General features: G+C 36.5%; 1 long non-coding RNA gene across 1 annotated transcript in view; it reads left to right on the top strand.

Moving 5' to 3' along the window:
* The window catches only part of LOC122793736, a 196,143-nt gene that overhangs the window by 99,627 nt on the left and 77,817 nt on the right, over nt 1-18,699 (top strand). The window lies entirely within an intron of this gene.

Genomic DNA, 18,699 nt, shown 5'->3' with positions numbered 1-18,699 from the left:
ACCAACACTATAGACTGTGTAACTGTGGCAATAAAGACAACCCTGGAACATATCACAATTGTTGGAGTGTACAGACCACCAAAGTCAAGTGCAGATGACCTAGAGGAATTCACATATTTCTTACATGAAACAGAGGAGGGAAGAATAATATTAGCTGGGGACTTAAATTCACCAGAAACAGAGTGGAATAATATTGATTCAACAATGTTAGTAAATAAATTATTCACAGAGTATATTCAGGAACAACAAATGCTTCGGATTGTAAAAAAACCTACCAGGGGATGGAATATACTAGATATTGTTTGTGTTCCCAAAGACATTACTGTAACTTCAAGTCAAGTTTTACCACCATTGATGTGCAGTGATCATGGGGTCATAAAGGTTAATTTGTTGCTAGATAATTCTGCCAAACTGAAATCTAAGCCAATGCACAGAAGGTTAATTACAGTTTATAGGGAAGCAAAACAGTTACTATATAAAACTAACTGGAGTGAAGTGTTCAGTGGAAAAATTGCAGATGGAATGTGAAAAGTTTTGAAAGAGAAATTGAGTACAAAAAGTCAAAGAAATGTTTAACATCTGGATCTAGGCACGCAACATCAGGGTGGGTATATTTCCATAAGACCAAGATACCTGATTAAGGTGAGAGACAAAAATATAAGAAATGGAAGAGAGGTCAAACTACCAACTTTGAAAACTGAAATAAACGAGCTGGACAAATAGATTAAGCATAGTGTTAGACAAGATAAAAACAAATTTAAAGAACATTTATATAAAGATATTGAGCATAATAGGAAACCTTTTTATAGATACATAAGATGTGGAAGGAGTAAAGATACACAAACTGATAAACTGTGTGCAGATTCTAAAATTTATTCTCAGGCACAACAGATTATAGATATGTTTACAAAATCTTATGCAAAACAGTTTGGCTCCACAAAAGGGGTGGTAAGTTGTCCTAGTGACATCCAGGTAACCCCAGATACTGGAATCAAATTAGATTATATTGAAAAAGAACTGTGCATCCAAACAAAGCGCAGGGAGGTGACAGAATAAGTAACAATGATCTGTGAACACTTAAGCAAGAACTTACACTGCCATTACATCTATTATTCACTAGGTCATATAAATATGGGGAGATTCCTCAAGATTGGAGACATGCACTTATTAAACCTGTCTTTAAGGGAAAGGGGAGTAGGACAAACCCAGAATCATACAGACCCTTAAGTCTACTTTCATGTTGTGGAAAAATAATGGAGAAAGTAATACTGGATAAGTTATTGTCAGAACTGGATAGGTTGGGACATGAAACCATATATCAGCATGCATATGTGATCTATTACCACCTGTAACATGATGTTCTATAACAATATAATAACAACTATGAATGAAAAATTGTGCTGTGATGTGATTTATATAGATTTAACTTCAGCATTTGACAGGGTCATGCACAAAACACTGATCAATAAATTAGTACAATTAGGAATTGATGTACTGTTGATAAGATGGATAGCTGCATGGCTTACAAATAGGACATGGCAAGTATCACACACCAACTGGACAGGTGAAATCCTTGGTTACAGTCAAGGTATCCCACAGGGCTCTGTACTAGGCCCTTACTTGTTATCTTTCAGACCTTACTTTTTCATCTGAGGTGTTCTACAATCTATATGCTGACGACCTGAAATTGGCTAAACTGATTACAAGTGTTGCAGATAAGGCAGGCCTGCAAAATCATTTGACTAAATTGACCATTTGGGCACAGGAGAATAATATGTTAATTAATACATCAAAAACTAAGCATATGAGATTTGGGTGACATAAACTGAAAGGTGAATATTTAATACAGCATACAGTGATTGAAACTGTAGACTCATTTAAGGACCTGGGTATATGGGTTGATTCAGCTATGAGTTTTTCTAATCATGTCAACCAATTGGCTAATGATAGTTATAGAACTGTAGGTTGTATAAAAAGATTTATAAAGTCTAGGAAATCAAACATAATGAAGTCATTGTTTGTTAGTTACATTAGACCCAAACTTGAATATGGAATAACAATATGGAAACCCTATAGGGAAACAAGCATGAATAAACTGGAAAGAGTACAGCAGAAATATACTAAGGGCATCCATGAATGTGAAAATCAAAGTTATTATGAAAGACTAAAATATCTGAACTTGTACAGTGTCGCTTACAGATATTTAAGAGGAGATCTTATTCAGGTATATATAGGGCATTTAGGGACAACTACCTCTGGGAATGTTTGGGGTTATCAAAAGGTACTAGAGAATCATCATACAACCAATGTAGAAGATTCTATAGGAATGAGAAGTGTATTAATTGGTTCTCTGACGGAGTAGCTGATGAATGGAGCAGACTACCAAATTACATGAAATCAACTACTAGTTTAGATATTTTTAAGAACAGCCTGGGCATTTATTATGGGAACAAGTGTTTTGGCATATTGGCAAGCTAGAAGGGCTTTAATGCCCGTGCTTGAAACATTTGTATGTATGTATGTATGTATGTATGTATGTATAGCTAAACTATGGAACGCTTTACCAGAACAAATTACTAGTATTAATAATCCCAAGAAATTCAAGATTACACTAAAAAAAAACACCTTCTTAACTCACACACCTGCCTGTGCTCTAAAATAAGTATATAACCCACACCTCTCCCTCTTAACCTTTCATGGTCATCTTTCTGCCAGACTTCTGTTCCATCATCCACCTATGCCCTTTTCTTCTCTTTACTCACTCACCTGCAACTACCTGCTACATGTTACTTATCCCTCACTACCTACTACTACTTTTAACTTAAAACTCCCTCTAGCCCCCATTTCTCCTACTTTCCTACAGACTTATTCCTTAAGTCATCTCTCAAGCAGCCAACGTCTTATCCTTACTTTCTCCTCTAACCCTCCACCTCATTATCACTATTAATATTCTTCAATTTAAACCACCTTCACCTTCCCCAATTACTATCAAACATTTATTACATTACTTATTATTTAATCTGCTTATAATCTAGCAGAAGATGTATTTTTTACATGTCTTTCATTTATATTTTGTTAAACAGATCACGACTCTTGCTCTAAGTGCCATTTCAACACATCCAGTAACTCATAGGTTCATAGGTAGGTAGGTAGGTACTAGGCTATCGGCCCAAGGGCCTACGTAAGCCTAGCCAAAAAGGTTCCCTGGCTTACGCCACCCAAGAAAGTTATTTTCCTGTGTCACTGTCAAGCAGAGACACAGAAATGATCCCTGGGGTGTGTTTCCTATTTCCCATCCACTCCTCAAGATTTTTCTTGAATAGTGCTAATGAAAAACTTTGCTTGACATAGATGGCTAGCCTGTTCCAGAGTATAGGAAGTCTCTGGAATAGGAATCTATACCTCCAGCATGTCCTGTTTATTGTGGTAACAAGGTTTAGGTCCCTAGAGCGTGTAGCTCCGAGGGATTGGGATTTCTTTAGGTGTAGCATGTCCAACAACTCTGGATTTGACATAGCTTTATATGTTAGGCAGAAATCACCTCAGAGTAGGCGATATGCTATGGAGTAAAGCTGGAGTGTAGGGCATTTGTTTGAGGCCAGTAATCCTTTTTGCGTGGTACTTCTGTGGCCTTTCCAGCTGATGCAGATGTCTTGTGAGGTACATTCCAAAAGGGGCATTGTACTCTAAAATGGGTCTAATGAGTGTCGAGTAGAGGGGAACAATGACCTCTTTTTTTCCTGGATGAGAAGCATTTTATGATGAGGTGTGCTGCATAGAAGGACTTCCTGACTACTGTGGCAATGTGACTATCAAAGGAGAGACTACTGTCCACCTGGGTCCCAAGGTCTCTTATCACACATTTGGTGTTAAGTAGATTGCTGCCTATGTGGTAGTTCATGGGTACAGAGTTTTTGCCAAAGGGGATGACACTGCACTTTTTGGCATTGAGCTTGAGGCCATGGCTCTGACACCAGGCATCTGTCTCAGCAAGGCCCTGCTGTAGGATGTCCACATCATTTGGGGACTTGACTATGGCTCCTAGTTTGCAGTCATCTGTGAACTTCGTTAGCCAGAGGCCTTCTGTGTTAGCATGTACTTCAGAGAAGTAGATACCAAACAGGAGAGATCCCAGGACTGAACCCTGTGGTACTCCACTTGTCACTGGTTTGAGGTCAGATTTGGAGTCTGCAACTTTTACAGTGTGGGTTCTGTCAGTGAGCCAGTTGGCAACCCATCTTGTGATGTAGGGATTTATACCTAGTTTAGTGAATTTAGCTATAATTCCAGAATGGGGGATGGTGTTGAAAGCCTTGGCGAGGTCAAGATAGGCTGTGTGAACCACCTTACCCTCATCTATGGCTTTGGTGACTGCCTCAAAGAAGTTGATCAGGTTCAGGAGGCATGATCTGCCTTTAACAAACCTGAACTGGGTGGGATCCAGAGTTTGGAGGTTACCAATGTCTTTGTTTATGAGTTCCATGATGATATGTTCCATGGCCTTGCAGACCAGGCTCGTCAGGCTAATAGGGTGATAGTTCCCAGGATCATTGGTGGCTCCCCCTTTGTGGAGTGGGATAACTGTTGCTGTGCAGCATTTATGTACAAACTATTGTAACAATTCTTGCAGTTCTACGTATGTTTACTTTTATATGTATAAGTATTTGTTTCTATGTTAAATGCTGCTATTGTACACTGTATGGAGAGTTTCTCTCCATGCCTCCGCTGAACATAGGTTTTTGATGTAGTCAGACTTTCCCAGTCACCAAATGTCAATAAATAAATGCATAATTCCATATACTTGTTCTTTCCATTTTAAATCTACAATGGTTAATATTTCCATTTTTGCTAAAGTTACATCTAATATCTTTACTGTAGTTCTATAGAATACAGCTAGTCCAGAACATCTCTCATTTCCCAAATTCCAGATCATCTTTCCTGCCCATAGTTTCTCTGTTTGTAATCTTTCTTCATTTGGTAAAAATCTTGTGTCTTCTAAAATAATTACATCTACATCACATGTACTACACCACTGCAAAGTTCCTATTCTTCTTACTGTATTCTTAATACTATTCACATTTACAGAAAGCACTCTAAAATGTTTCTTTTCCATTTCCTTAGATTCTTGGTGTCATAAGTTCATAGCTAATTACTAGGCTCACTTTCTTAACAGGCCATTGTAAGCCAACACAATTTCCTTCTGAAAGGTGAGAATCAAACACTGTACCCAGTTTTTGTGAGTCAAATGCCTTAATTATACCAAGCCCCAGTCTTTAGCTGTATATATTCATTTTCCGCCAGTGCCTTTTTTTTGCACTTATCCCATTAAATTTTCTTTTTCAGTCTTTTACTCTTTTACCAATAGAATTCTTTTTTCCTTCTACTACCTCCCAGTTTGTCTTCTTCGTCACTTATTTCAGAACCTTTCTCTTTATTATTTTTTATCTAATTTTTTTTCTTTTTCTACTTCTAAAATTTCTTCTTTTTGTTCATTTTCTTCTGTTTCTTTTTCCTTAGTGTTGTTCTCATTTTTGCAGTCCATTCATAAATGTCCAGTAACATTTCAATTCACATTTTCTTTGCATCATGTCTCATTTCCCCACAAGTACAATATTTTCTTTTGTCAGAGTTACTTACCAAATGTCATTCTTTTCCACAAAAAAATGTTTTGCATTGTCCACAGTATTTTACAATGCCCCTATTCGCCTCTGCATTTATCATGCTTTGATATATGTATAATTTTTTCTTTCTATTTTAAGACAATATTAGAATCCCAGGCCCAAATCCATAAACCCCTTTTGTCATAAGCTTTTACATTGTACAAGTACTTCTTTACATAAAGCTTTCAAATGCCCTTTCAAAGTCTCTTTCTACCTTTGTTCAAAATTGTACATGACTCTTTTTTTTGTTTTCTTGTTAAATGCTTTTATCACATAAAGATTCAATAGGTTACAGTCTTTCTTTTTTCATATTCTCCCAGAAAATTGTCCATTGTAAAAAGAGTCTGAAATATAATGTTACAAAATATCATTGTGAATAAGAGTAAATGCTCTTACCTCATGTGCTTTTACACCCAAAGGAGTTATTAAATTGTCCCACACTTCATACCGGTCCATTTCTTTGTCTTCTATACTTTGAATCCTTACCATGTACTTCTGTTTTTCATTTTCTGCTGCTTCACTTTTGCTTTCTTTTACTTTCTCTGTGTATGTTTTCTTTTCCATCTCACCACTATTCTTAAGGATTGTCACTGCATCTTCCTTTTGTATTTTCTCCCCAGGAAACATCTCTTTCATTTTCTGGTTCACTCTGCACTACAATTTCTTTAAGCAAATCATCCTAGAACCCTCCCAACTGTAGGGTTGTAATTATACAGCCATAATTTGCTGAGTCATGTCCATCAAATAGGTTTCTTTGAAACATCTCCTCAGAGACACATTCTCCAGTCTTGATGTTTGCTTTCTGCTTCATTCTTTCACTAATCTGCCATCTCCTTCTCTCTCTCCATCTGCCTGTCTGTTTCTCTGGGTTGCTTCTGTGCCTGGGACAGAAACGGGAAGTTCTCCTCCAAAATGGTTCCCGCTCACATGAACAACAAGTAGGGAAACTCTCCAATGCCCTGGATAAATTTCCCCTAGTAGTATAAATACCACCTCGGGTCTCCTCTGAAAAGATGCTACTAGCCTAGTAGGACTAATCCAGTCAGCAAAAATAGGATGGGATGAAGGTGGTGGCAACAGCTTGTGCAGGTGCTCTCAAGGAAGAACATACCACCATTGTGAACAATTGCCTCTTAGGTGGGAGTGCATCAGTATAGAAAATGAGTTAAGCTAGCTTATTTTTATTGTATACAAAAGTATGACAAAAAATGCCTGACATCTGAGGCACTTGCGTGCTGGAAAACTGGAAATTAAAAATTGTGTTCTCACACACAGCATTTTTTCACCTATTAACAGCAAGCGTCAGTAGTAGAGCCTTGCAACATTTTGTTAGGTGTAAGTGTAATAACTTACCAAAATCTGGCCTGTTGAATAAAGAGACATTGTGGGGTGGCTCAGACACATTGTTGGAGCCAGGGCTTGATGCTCTTTAACTGGTGGTTTCACTGTGAGCATGGAACAGCAAGTGTTCTGGTATTTTATGCACACACACACACGCGCGTGCGCGCACACACTTTTGAAGTCCACTTAACCTGGTCTCTCTCCTTATATTTACCTATACCTCCTGTCACCCCTCTGGAATCTCATATATTTACTTCTAGCTCCAATCACAACACTGTATTCTTGCCATTCTGACAATTACTATAATTTCTTAGTCCTATCCAGTCCATGTTTTTTTATACTAGATGTTGCAAGTTTTTTTGTCTTACAATTGGCATACATAATGTCCCCCTTCATCCAAGTAGTTCATTTTTATAACTGCCCTCTTTTACCCTGAGCTGAAATGTACAGTCAACCAAGTTTTTCTATGATCTCAAAAGGAAAAGTTATTTGGAGTATGGCATGTATTAACATTTTCTTTTGGTGCTGAGGGTTCCATATTTGTTAAGGCACAAAGCATTTGTAGATGCTGCTTGCAGTTGGTAAGCTGTTATCAGTTTATAACTCAGACCTCACTACATGTTGTACTTGCATCATCAGTAAGAGGCATAGAAAAATAAAGTACTAAGTACTTTTATGTAAGCAGGAGGAAACAGTACTTTTTTTTTAATTTCTCCAAATCTTTTGGGTTTCTAATACCATGATAGGAATGGATCCCATTATTAAGTCAAAGTAGATTAAAGTTCATGAAATTAGCATTGTTTCAATCTTTGATGTCAGCCAAAAGTGCTCTTCACAGCACCCATAATGTGCCCAGTAATGACTCCTTCTGCAATTCATATGGAGTTACATGTATTAGTAACCTATCTAAATATGACTGCAGATTCTTTTTTATAAGACCCATTGCTCCTACTTCTTTTGGAACTATCTAGGTATCTTTCTTCCACATTGCTCTCATTTTTGCCTGCAAATCCTTATATTTTATGACTTTATGTCTTTCGGTACGAAAGACACTGTAGTCACTGGGTGTGGCAATTTCAGTGATCAATGCTACTTTTGTCTTCTTTTCTTGGACCACAATATCTGGTTTTCTAGCATCTGTCTTTTGAACTGTTAGTAATGGATGATCCCATGTGATGTACACATCATCATTTTCTATGATGCTTTGTGGCTCATGTTTCCAGTGTTTTTCAGCCACTTCATCATCTCCAATGCAACAGTCTTGCTACATTGTTATGCCTTTCAGTATACAGACCTTTTGCCATTAGTATGTCGCAACCAGCAACGAGGTGTGCAACTGTTTCCAATTCTGTTTTACAAAACCTACATTTGTCTGTTTCTCTCATGTGTTCAATGGACTTTGTAAACCAAGGTGTATGTAAGCCCACTGTCTTGTGCCGCCAGTATTAACCTTTCATCTCTTGGTTTGAATTCACCTCTCCTTAACCATTCCTGCATTTGTTCCTGATCAACATGAGGTTCTTCCAGACATTTTATATACTTGCTACTATATTTATGCATTTTCCACATATCTTGCTTTCTCATCTGGTCCTTCACCTTATATTCTTTTGTTATTTTGTTTTTGCACATTCAGTTGCTGCCTAATTTTTATCTACTTGTGGTTTGATTTCTGTTCCTGCTTAACGCTGATATGCTTCTGCTAGCCTAAGCAGAGATGTCATCTTAGATTTATTTTCCTCATGTTTCAAACTTTCACTACATTTGGGTCTTGTGAGATCAGCAGATATGTGTGGAGTCCCACGATTGCAGATCTATGCATGTAATCAATTTCAAGGATGCCCATCCCTCCTTCAGAGTGGGTAATATATAATGTTGGTATGCACTGATTTTTATAAATTATTTGGTGAGCATGAAGCATCCTTCTTATTTGCTATCTAATCTATCCAACACCTTTTGGGGCCAGTCAGTCACTACGAAACTGTAAGTCAGGACAGGAAGAGCAAACTGGCTTATAGCTTGGATTTTGCTCCTAGATGTCAATGCTGTTTTCAGGACTAATTTAAGTCTTATAATGTACTCCTTACTAAGTTTTATTCACATTTGTTCATGTTTTATTGTTGATCCTTCATCAATTCCCAAATATCTATATATCCCCTCTTGCTCAATTCTTTAATATCACATTCTTGTCACAATCTGATGTTTTCTTGGTGCTGCAGTTTTTCTGCTTTAAAGGTTGCTTTTGCACATTTATCAAGACCAAATGACATTCTTGTATCATTTGAAAAAGTTTTGACAACTTGTAGTTGTGCTTTCAGTTCCTCATCTGATGAGCTATGCAGTTGCAAATCATTGCAAAGAGAATATGAAAAGTTTTTAGTCTTTGTTTTCTAGGAGCCAAATTATAGCCATGCCCTAAGCTGTTAAGTAGACAGTTTAATGGACAAAGCAGAAGAGCAGCAGTGACAGAGTCACCCTGGAATCCCTTTTAATTTTTATCCCTGGAATAATAATTTGTCCTTTATCATGGCTTAACTGCAAAGTGGTCTGCCACTGTTTCATGGCCACTGTAATGTAGTTGATCAGTGTAGGGTGTCATACATTTTTAAGCACTCTTTTATCCATGAATGTGGGATACTCTCAAATGCTTTTTTTTGTAGTTAATCCATACCATACTTAAATTCTTCCCCTTTTTACAGTTCTCCACTATGACCTTAACAACAAATGATCCTTTGTTCCATATGACTTTCTTTTATTGCCCTTTTGTTCTATTGCCATAATTGAGTTTTCTTATAAATGACTATAAACTCTGTCCGTATCAATTCCAGTGTATAGTTTATACCTTTTATGAAGTTGCTTTGATGTATACACATACATCCTGAAAACTGTTTTGTGTCTGACTTTGCTGCACTTGATATTTCTATGCTGTACTGTCTAAAAAGAATAACAAAACATTACCAGGAATGCAAGGCTTAGTGACGTGGATCAAATCTGATATTGCAACATAAGCTCTGTTTGGGACTTGTAACCAACACTGGTTATTGTGTCAGAGGTGCCATAGCCAACTTCAAATCAAATAACATGTGAAACTAAGTAATTCTTGTGCAATTTTATTAACAAAGAAGATGAATACAGTATAAAATTATATTGAATCACAGAATAAAATAAATGATGGTTCTATGTTATTTTGTCAAAGCTTCACTTCAATGAACCTCCTTTCAAGGAACATAACAGTGAACATTCCGTTAAGCAAACATTCACATCTGTGAGTGTTTTACCCAGAGAAAAGAGTTACTTGGCCAACTTCAGAAATTTGCCCTTTTCCCTACTATAGTGTGATCTCGGTGTTGATATATATAAGTAGGGGGTTGTGGGTGGCACAACCCCTCACCTAGGTGGGTTTGCTATACTGCACTGTGTGCAAAGTTTGGAGTGTTGGCCAAGTAACTCCATTCCCTGGGTAAAACATTAGTGAATGTGAACTTTTGTATAAATGAATGTTCGCTGTTTTATTTTCTTTGAACAAAAGTTTGCTGAAGTGAACCTTCAACAAAATAATATACGCCCAATAAATGACACCTGACTTACATTCCAGACTATTTGTGCCAAGTTGTCAATTAATGACTGACAGCTACTCTTTTGTTAATGTATGCACAATTTTCTTATGTGCCTTCACAACCTATTAGCACTTGTCCCATGTGTTAGTATCTTGGGTGTGCTGAAAAGCAGTTGCCATAATGACTAAGTTGCTATTGGAAGAGGTTAATAATATTTCTATGAAGCAGCATTTGTTACAAGTTTTGTATATATATTTGATTTAACTTTTATGTTTCTGTACCATATTGATATAAGATTATTATATACTGATGTTTTTCAGTCAAGCTCATTTTTGTGCAGAAAGGTATATAGGCATGTCACTGCTGTGACATAACACATCCAGTGTACTTAGCAGGAGTGGGCATTTGTAAATTAAGTATGTAACATTGATATTGAGTATAAGTAGGCCTGTCTCCATAATGGAGGCAGTGAAAGAGGACAAGTAATACATTCCATCAAGCTGGACAGTATTTTCATAGTCAGTGCATGTGCTTTCACCTATTGGCTGATGCAGGGATATTTATTTATTTAAGTTTGATGACTGGAAAGTCCACTGGGCCAAGAAGAGCCAGTTTTCAGTGGAGGCCCGAGGAGAAAAGCTCCACAATAATTGCAAGTTACATTTCATATGTTACAAAAGGACATAGTTCATACAAGTAATTAAACATTTACAGATAAGCTCCATGATATTTGTAATTGGCTTGTCACAATGTTACAAAAATGAAAAGACATAATTTAATACAGAAATGTCAACATTTAAGTAAAGTAAATATTTTTGTTATAAACTCAATTGTAGGTTGAACATTTCAAAATATATAGCTACTAGCCATTTGGAGATTAGAAAAATATTATGCATGCACAGGGTAATAATATATTTGAGATTGGAGAGTATAGTACAATAGATATTAGAGAGAAAATTAATTTTAGCAGGGGAGGAATTGTTTTGGGTGGGATGAAGTAATAGTAGAGGTAGTTAGATAAGTCAGTGCAAGGTGGAATGAGGGTGGTTTAAGTTGGAGTGTTGCAAGGGCATTCCTATGTGGAAGAAAGATGAGAGGGTAGCTGAGTTTTGAAATTTGTATGGTTAGGTAGGTTGTGTAGGTGTGTGGAGAGAGAGTTCCACTGTTTAGCTAAGGAGTGGGACAGCAGTAGATGGCCAGGATATGAACCTTGGATGTCTTTGTAATTTAAAAAAAAAACTGTCATTAGAATAAGTAACATAACGGTGTCTTGGAACTGAAAAGGGAAGAGAATAGGACAGACATATTTAGATATAGAAAGTAAATAGTAATATGTGGGTCGTTTTATAAAGAGGAATGCACATGATGTGCATAGCAACTCATTGAAAAACTGAAGGGACTGGAATTGGAAGCAAAACAGTAAAAGAGGCCTTGCATACGGACTTAAAATTTCTGAAAAAGTCTGAGTTTGCATTAGTAAAGATTTACTGAAGTAAGAAAACTATTCCAGAAAACTTGGAAAAGCCCTACAGTCACAAGAGGCAAATTACAAATAACAGTAAGGTAAATTGCCCAAGACCCAAGTCCATGGTTTTGCAGAATGCTCCTGATGTAATCATACTTTGGACCTGACACTCATATATTTTTTTTGTAAAATAATGGTGATTACTGTAAGTCAATAATGTTATATATTAATCTTGAATTACAGATGAGAAAATGCATATTGATGCAAAACTAATATTTTTAAGAGCATCACAGTGCTATAAATAATGTTTTTGGATTTACAGAGTTTGATACATAATTATATAGTGATTTTGCTTCTTCATGAACTTCCTCAAAATTAAGTTGTAGGATTTGCCAAACAATGTGTTAAAAATAGTAGGGAGAACGGATTAAAATTTGAGGGCAGAAGCATGCTATGGTGCATCAAAAAATTTGTTCTGCTGGTAGTAGGAAAAGACTTGCACAAGGCAAATGTACATGAGGTTAGTCAGCTGCTGTGAGCCATCAATCAGAGCAGCAAACAGCTCAAATTACCTCTGGCACTTTGTCAGCTACAAAAGGGAGTTGTTCAGGGGGAAGGGAGATGAGCTGTAGGACTACAACTTAGGCATAACAAGATAATGAAAATTAGCCACTTTAGAAAGAAAAAGAAGTAAAAGGCACCTAGAAAGACTTTTCTGTAAGATTGTACCTGTTTGTCTTTTATGTACTCATTCAAAAGCAGCAAATGGTAACTAAACCTGAAAGCACATGTAAAGTCAATCAGTGGCAGGCTTTGGCATTAAGATGCCTGGATGATGTAATATTTTAAAGCCAAACACTGCATTATGGGATACCTAGAGATAGACTAGAAAACAAATTCACATCAAGATACTGGACCCCATGTAAGCAGACTCTGGAGTCACATGTAAAAATATAAAAAATATATACATAGTCCCAGAGTGGTGTTAAATGTTGGAAACATCAAAGTATGATGAAATAAACATGTTTTTTCAGTCAACAGTTTCTTCATGTGACCTTGCCTTCTTAACCATGTATTAAAAAGCTTAGCTTTAGTTAAGGCCTGGAGTCAAATTGGAAGAAATACCCAATATGTGTACCAGAATAAGAAAAGATAAAAATCACTACACAAATATTTTAATCATGACAGAGGTTTACAATTTATATAATAATTATATAATATAAGATGGTGTTAAGAGTATTAATTCAGTGTAGAGAAAATTTCTTGTGTTTACAGATTATGCCTTAACTAAGGCTAAGGTTTTTAACACACGTTAAGAAGTCAAGATCTCCTGAAGAATTTTAAAGTACACACACTTTGGGAAGTGTTTATTTTAGACAGTGAGATGTTTTCCAGTTACTTACTTCACTTAAGTAACAAAGAAAATTAATGTGTAATGAAGATGTTTAAATCTAGTTTGGAACATTTTTTAGGAGATGCAGAAGCAGATACAGAGGTGAGCTGAGAACTGAAAATCAAAACAATAAGGTAAAGTTGTTTTTCACTAATGCACGCATAGCATTAGTTAAAAAGAACTAAAATATGTATGCAGCAACTTGGCCTAAAGATCATAATAAGAATTGAGGCCTGGAGCACTGAACACTTGCTGTTAGATGGTTTCACTAAATGCAGTTCGAAAAGACCTGGAAGAAAAGGGGGTGGAATTATGCTATTATTTCAACCATCGCAAGCATGAAAACATGACTATCATTAAAAAAATTCTAACAGTGGGTGATTTGCAGTGTATAGAAGATTAAAATGAAGGCACAAAAGTATGAGCCATTCCTGAAAAACAAGAAAGTTATATTGATAAAAGGCCAATCATTATCATAGGGATTAAAACTATCCTAAGATTAACTGGAAAAATAATAGACTTAGCACTTATATGGATTCATGTTTTCTTGACATACTAAAGTGGGCATAATTATAGTCAAAATTTTAATTTTGCTACAAGAATTCCAAATGTACTTCATCTTGTACTAACAAATAAAGATAATTTAATAAGAAATATCAAAAGTCTACACCCAATGGGAGCCTCAGATCATCTAAGTGTATCATGTGAATTAGTTAGCACTCACACATACCTGACACATTTTGTGGGACAACCTTACAATGTTAAGCTCAAAAGCAATTAATTGTACATTTAGTAAGGAAATTTGGGATAGCTCTCATTTAGAAGCAGTAAAGAATTGTGGTTGGCAAAAGTTTAAAATATCTGCCCTACATAACTTAAAAGTAAGAATTTTACAGACATAGGGAGGAAAGAATGGGAAACCATGGTAGATAACATTTTTAATAAAAATTATTAAGGAAAAAACATTTATACACTATGAACAAATGGCATAGTACTAAATAAAGAAAGAATAACTGTATTACTAAAAGGTTAACATTTCTCTTAAAGGTAAAGAAAAGGAATTTTGATAATTTTTAATACGTCTACCAGATAATAAGAAATGTTTTGTTTAAATATGTTAAATTTAAAAATAAAATAAAGCATAAATTGGACCTCTTAAAGATGAATCTGGCCTTATATGTGGAAAAAAGGAAATGAGAGAAGCCTTTACTTACTTGGCAATAAATACTTATAACATGAAAACTGATGGAACAACCACCATTGAATGGCTGGGAAGTGTGTCCAATGATAATCAGAAGAAAATGTTATTGTATCACTAAAAAAGGTTAAGGAGAGAAGTTCAAGGAGATGTGTTGAACATTCAGGTGAATTAATTAGCATACTGTCTAGAAACGTGGCACATCCATTGACTGGAATGTTTAACAGTGTGTTAAAAATTGGATTTGTTCCAGGGGCTAGAAAATCTCACATGTTGTACCCATACACAAATGTGGTGACAAACGAAATAACTCATAAATCTTTGTAAATGCATATTAAGGTTGCACATAAGGAGTACCATTTATGGGAATTTCCATACTGTAATGCAGGTACTTACACAAGCGGCTTTGGTGGCGCAGCGGTTAGTGTTGCTGCCTCACAGCAAGAGGTTCTCCAGTTCGATGCTGGGGTGCCTTCTGTACGGAGTCTGCATGTCCTTCATGTGGGTTTCCTCCAGGTGCTCTGGTTTCCTCCCACATCCCAAAGACATGCTGTAGGTGGACTAGACACTCTAAATTGATACTAGGTGTGAGTGTTTGTGTGCCTTCTGTGGAAGGTTGGGTGCCGGGCTGGTAACTCGACACTGTAAGAACTCCACTGCCAATATTGAGCAGACAGGTGATCTGCTGTGGTGGCCCCTAACTGGGAAAAAGCTGAAAGAAGAAGAATGTAGGTACTTACACATTTACTCATGCATATCCATTTTTTTGCAGTTTCACTACAAATGCTTCTATATAATATGATCCATTTCAACATGATATTGTTCTTGTATTGAGGTGAATGTGTGAAAATATGCTTTTGTGTAACTTGAGCCATTTCAATATGCTACTGTCATTTTCTTGTACTGTACTAAGAATTTTTTTCCCTGTGTTAATCTACATTGTATCTTGTATTATATTGTTTCAATGGATCTTTTCTCCCTGGACTTTTGCTGACAAGGAACTCTATATCCACTCAGAATTCCCTGACCAGTCAGTAAGTAAGTAAACAAACAAAGAAGTAAAATAAATAAATAAGTACATTTTTGGTTAAATCCAGTCCTCTCTCAGTTGTTACAAAGAATATAAACTACTGAGCACAGAAATGTTTATTCCACACTAATCAAATCCATCAAACAAACTTACTGGCCATGATTTGAAAAATCTTTCTGTGAGTGACCAATAGCTGTTTTGCTTATGCTATTGTAGATAACAGCAATATTTAGAAGTTAGCTTGACAACAGTATCTTATGTATTTGAAGGACACAATTGCATTAAAATGCACATATCAAATCAGTGCATGCTAAGTAAAAAATGGTTTTAAAGACACTGTACAAGCATGTATGTCTCACATTTATACAACCATGGGCAGTTAGCTCGTGGACCCGAGTCATCTAATAAATTATACAACTGTGAGCAGCTAGCTCATGGCCCTGATTCATCTAATAAATTATACAATCATGGGCAGCTAGCTCCTGGCCCCATGTCATCTAATAAATTATACAATCGCGGACAGCTAGCTTATGGCCCCGAGTCATCTAATAAATTATACAATCATGGGCAGCTAGCTCCTGGCCCCAAGTCATCTAATAAATTGTACAACCATGGGCAGCTAACTTATGGCCCCGAATAATCCAATAAATTGTACAACCATGGGCAGTTATCTCCTGGCTCCGAGTCATCTAATAAATTACACAGCCATGGGCAACTAGCTCCTGGCCCTGTGTAATCTAATAAGTTATACAACCATGGGCATCTAGCTCCTGCCCTCGAGTTATCTAATAAATTATACAGCTCTGGTCAGCTTGTTCAAGGTACTGAGTCATCTAATAAATTATACAACCATGGGCAGCTAGGTGATGGCCCTGAGTCATCTAATAAATTATACAACTGTAGACAGCTAACTCATGTTCTTGAGTCATCTAATAAATTATACAACTGTGGGCAGCTAGCTCATGACCCTGACTCATCTAATAAATTATACAGTTGTAGACAGCGAGTTCATGGTCCTTAGTCATCTAATAAATTGTACATCCATGGGTAGCTAGCTGATTGTCCTGAGTCATCTAATAAATTATACAACCGTGGTCAGCTAGTTAATGGTCCTGAGTCATCTAATAAGTTATACAACCATGGTCAGCTAGCTCATGAGTCCTGCATATCCCCTATGCACCTATATGCTTATATTAATGTACATTGCACTGTGGAAATGTTGCCTTAAGATCTACTATATAGCCCCTTTTGTTAATTCTTTCTTGCTTAATTTAGTATTACTTTAAATGCTGATACTGTTATATCTAATTTTGCAGCTGCCATCAATTTATTTAATGTAAGTGTATCGCCATGGGGCTTCCCTGTGAAGTGGCAACTAGCTCAGTGAGTCACCCCTCACAGCAAATTTATTGAATACATCATCAAATATACAGTTAATTTTAATGAACACAAGAATCCAGTTAACAGGCCTATTTTCTTTAATCCGGTGTCCCACAGAAAGTCACTGATAAGTTAGCACAGAACTTCATTTTTCTATCCTTACTAGCACCCTTATACCTTTCCAGAGTGATCTCTAGGTCACTTCACTATTAGGATCAGATTCATCAAGTGAAGACTTTTACCTTCTGCGTCTTCTAAGTACAGACAGCACTTCTTTCACCTGCCGTAATATTAGTATACTTCTCCACCCTCAGCGTAACTGATGTGTATGCTGCACAAGTACATTTCAAATTTGGGGTAGATTGTCCCTCATCAACTAGGGTCTTCATGGTCTGGTAGTTGTGGAAGAGTCCTGTGTTGATTAGACCTATCATGGGCTGCGGTGGTCGAGTAATTAACTTTTACTCATGTCAGACTTTGGGAGGGATTTGTAATTTGATGCTGTATTAATTGTGTGTGTGACATGAAGCTGTCAAATCATTATATGGTACAATAACCAATTCCTCAAATCACCCCCATGCACATTAGTGTGAATTTTCTCCAGAATTAAATTTTTAAAAATTAAATTTTGCTGCATAGTTGTTCTGGAGGTATACTTAACATACTTTTATCATCTTTCTTAGAAACATTGCAAATATTTTGTTAAACCCTCTTATACAGTGTTTTCTCAGTATTACCTATATAGAAGGTTGGTCAAATGTCACAGCTAACTAAATAGACTACCATTTGTGTTATACAATTACATCTGCCCTCTTTTCAACATCTGTTAATACTTTGCAAAATTACTGCACAATCCTTCGTATTAATGTAGCTACATTAATTACATCTCTTACATTTCCTAATCCTAATGTCAGTCCCATAGTTAACACTAGGTAGAGATCTCTCTAAAATATTTTTAATTTTATTTTTCCTCTTAAAAATGAAACTAGGTTGGCTTCTGACCTGAAAAGCCAGTGTTTCAGTACCCTCCAGGAAACTCCAATTATCATGTATAATTTTCCTAATATACATGATGTCCAAAGAAAATTGAAACACAACTGCTTTGTCACAATTACTCCACAATTGTGATTAATATTAGCACTGCATTGACCATCCAACCTTTTCTCTTTAAATAATAAACCTACTAGAATGATGGATCCATATTTAGTAGAACCAAAAGACAGGCCCCCGGATTCACGAATCCTCCGTGTAAGACTTAATAAGTCTTACTCGGAGGCTGCAGTTGAACAGTATGACATCAGCGTGCCATGAATATGCATGAGGGCATGCTGACTCAACCGTAAGTCTTACACAGACCATGTAAGAAAGCAGGGGTCGTGTCCGACTGCCGAGCAGTCTAAATGTCCACGCCCCTGCAAGTGTTTTAAAAGCAAAAAAAGCAAATACACAAGAGCGAGTCCGCTCAAATGTCCCTGCACCCAACACCACACTCCCTGATATTGTAAACCCCTATCACAGTTCTAAAACGCAAAACATTAAATTTATTTTTTTAAATTCCCAAAATAGCTGCCCATATTTGCGCGTGTATGCACGGGTGTGCCCATTGCTTAGCTAGAGTTAGCAATTCAGACATGGAAGAGCATAAGAAAGAATGTTTATGCAAATCATAGCAATAGTG

Source organism: Protopterus annectens, chromosome 2.part0 (assembly GCF_019279795.1).
Source record: "Protopterus annectens isolate FY-2018-M chromosome 2.part0, PAN1.0, whole genome shotgun sequence".
In the NCBI taxonomy this organism is placed as follows: domain Eukaryota; kingdom Metazoa; phylum Chordata; order Ceratodontiformes; family Protopteridae; genus Protopterus; species Protopterus annectens.
This window is presented reverse-complemented; position numbering and strand designations above follow the sequence as displayed.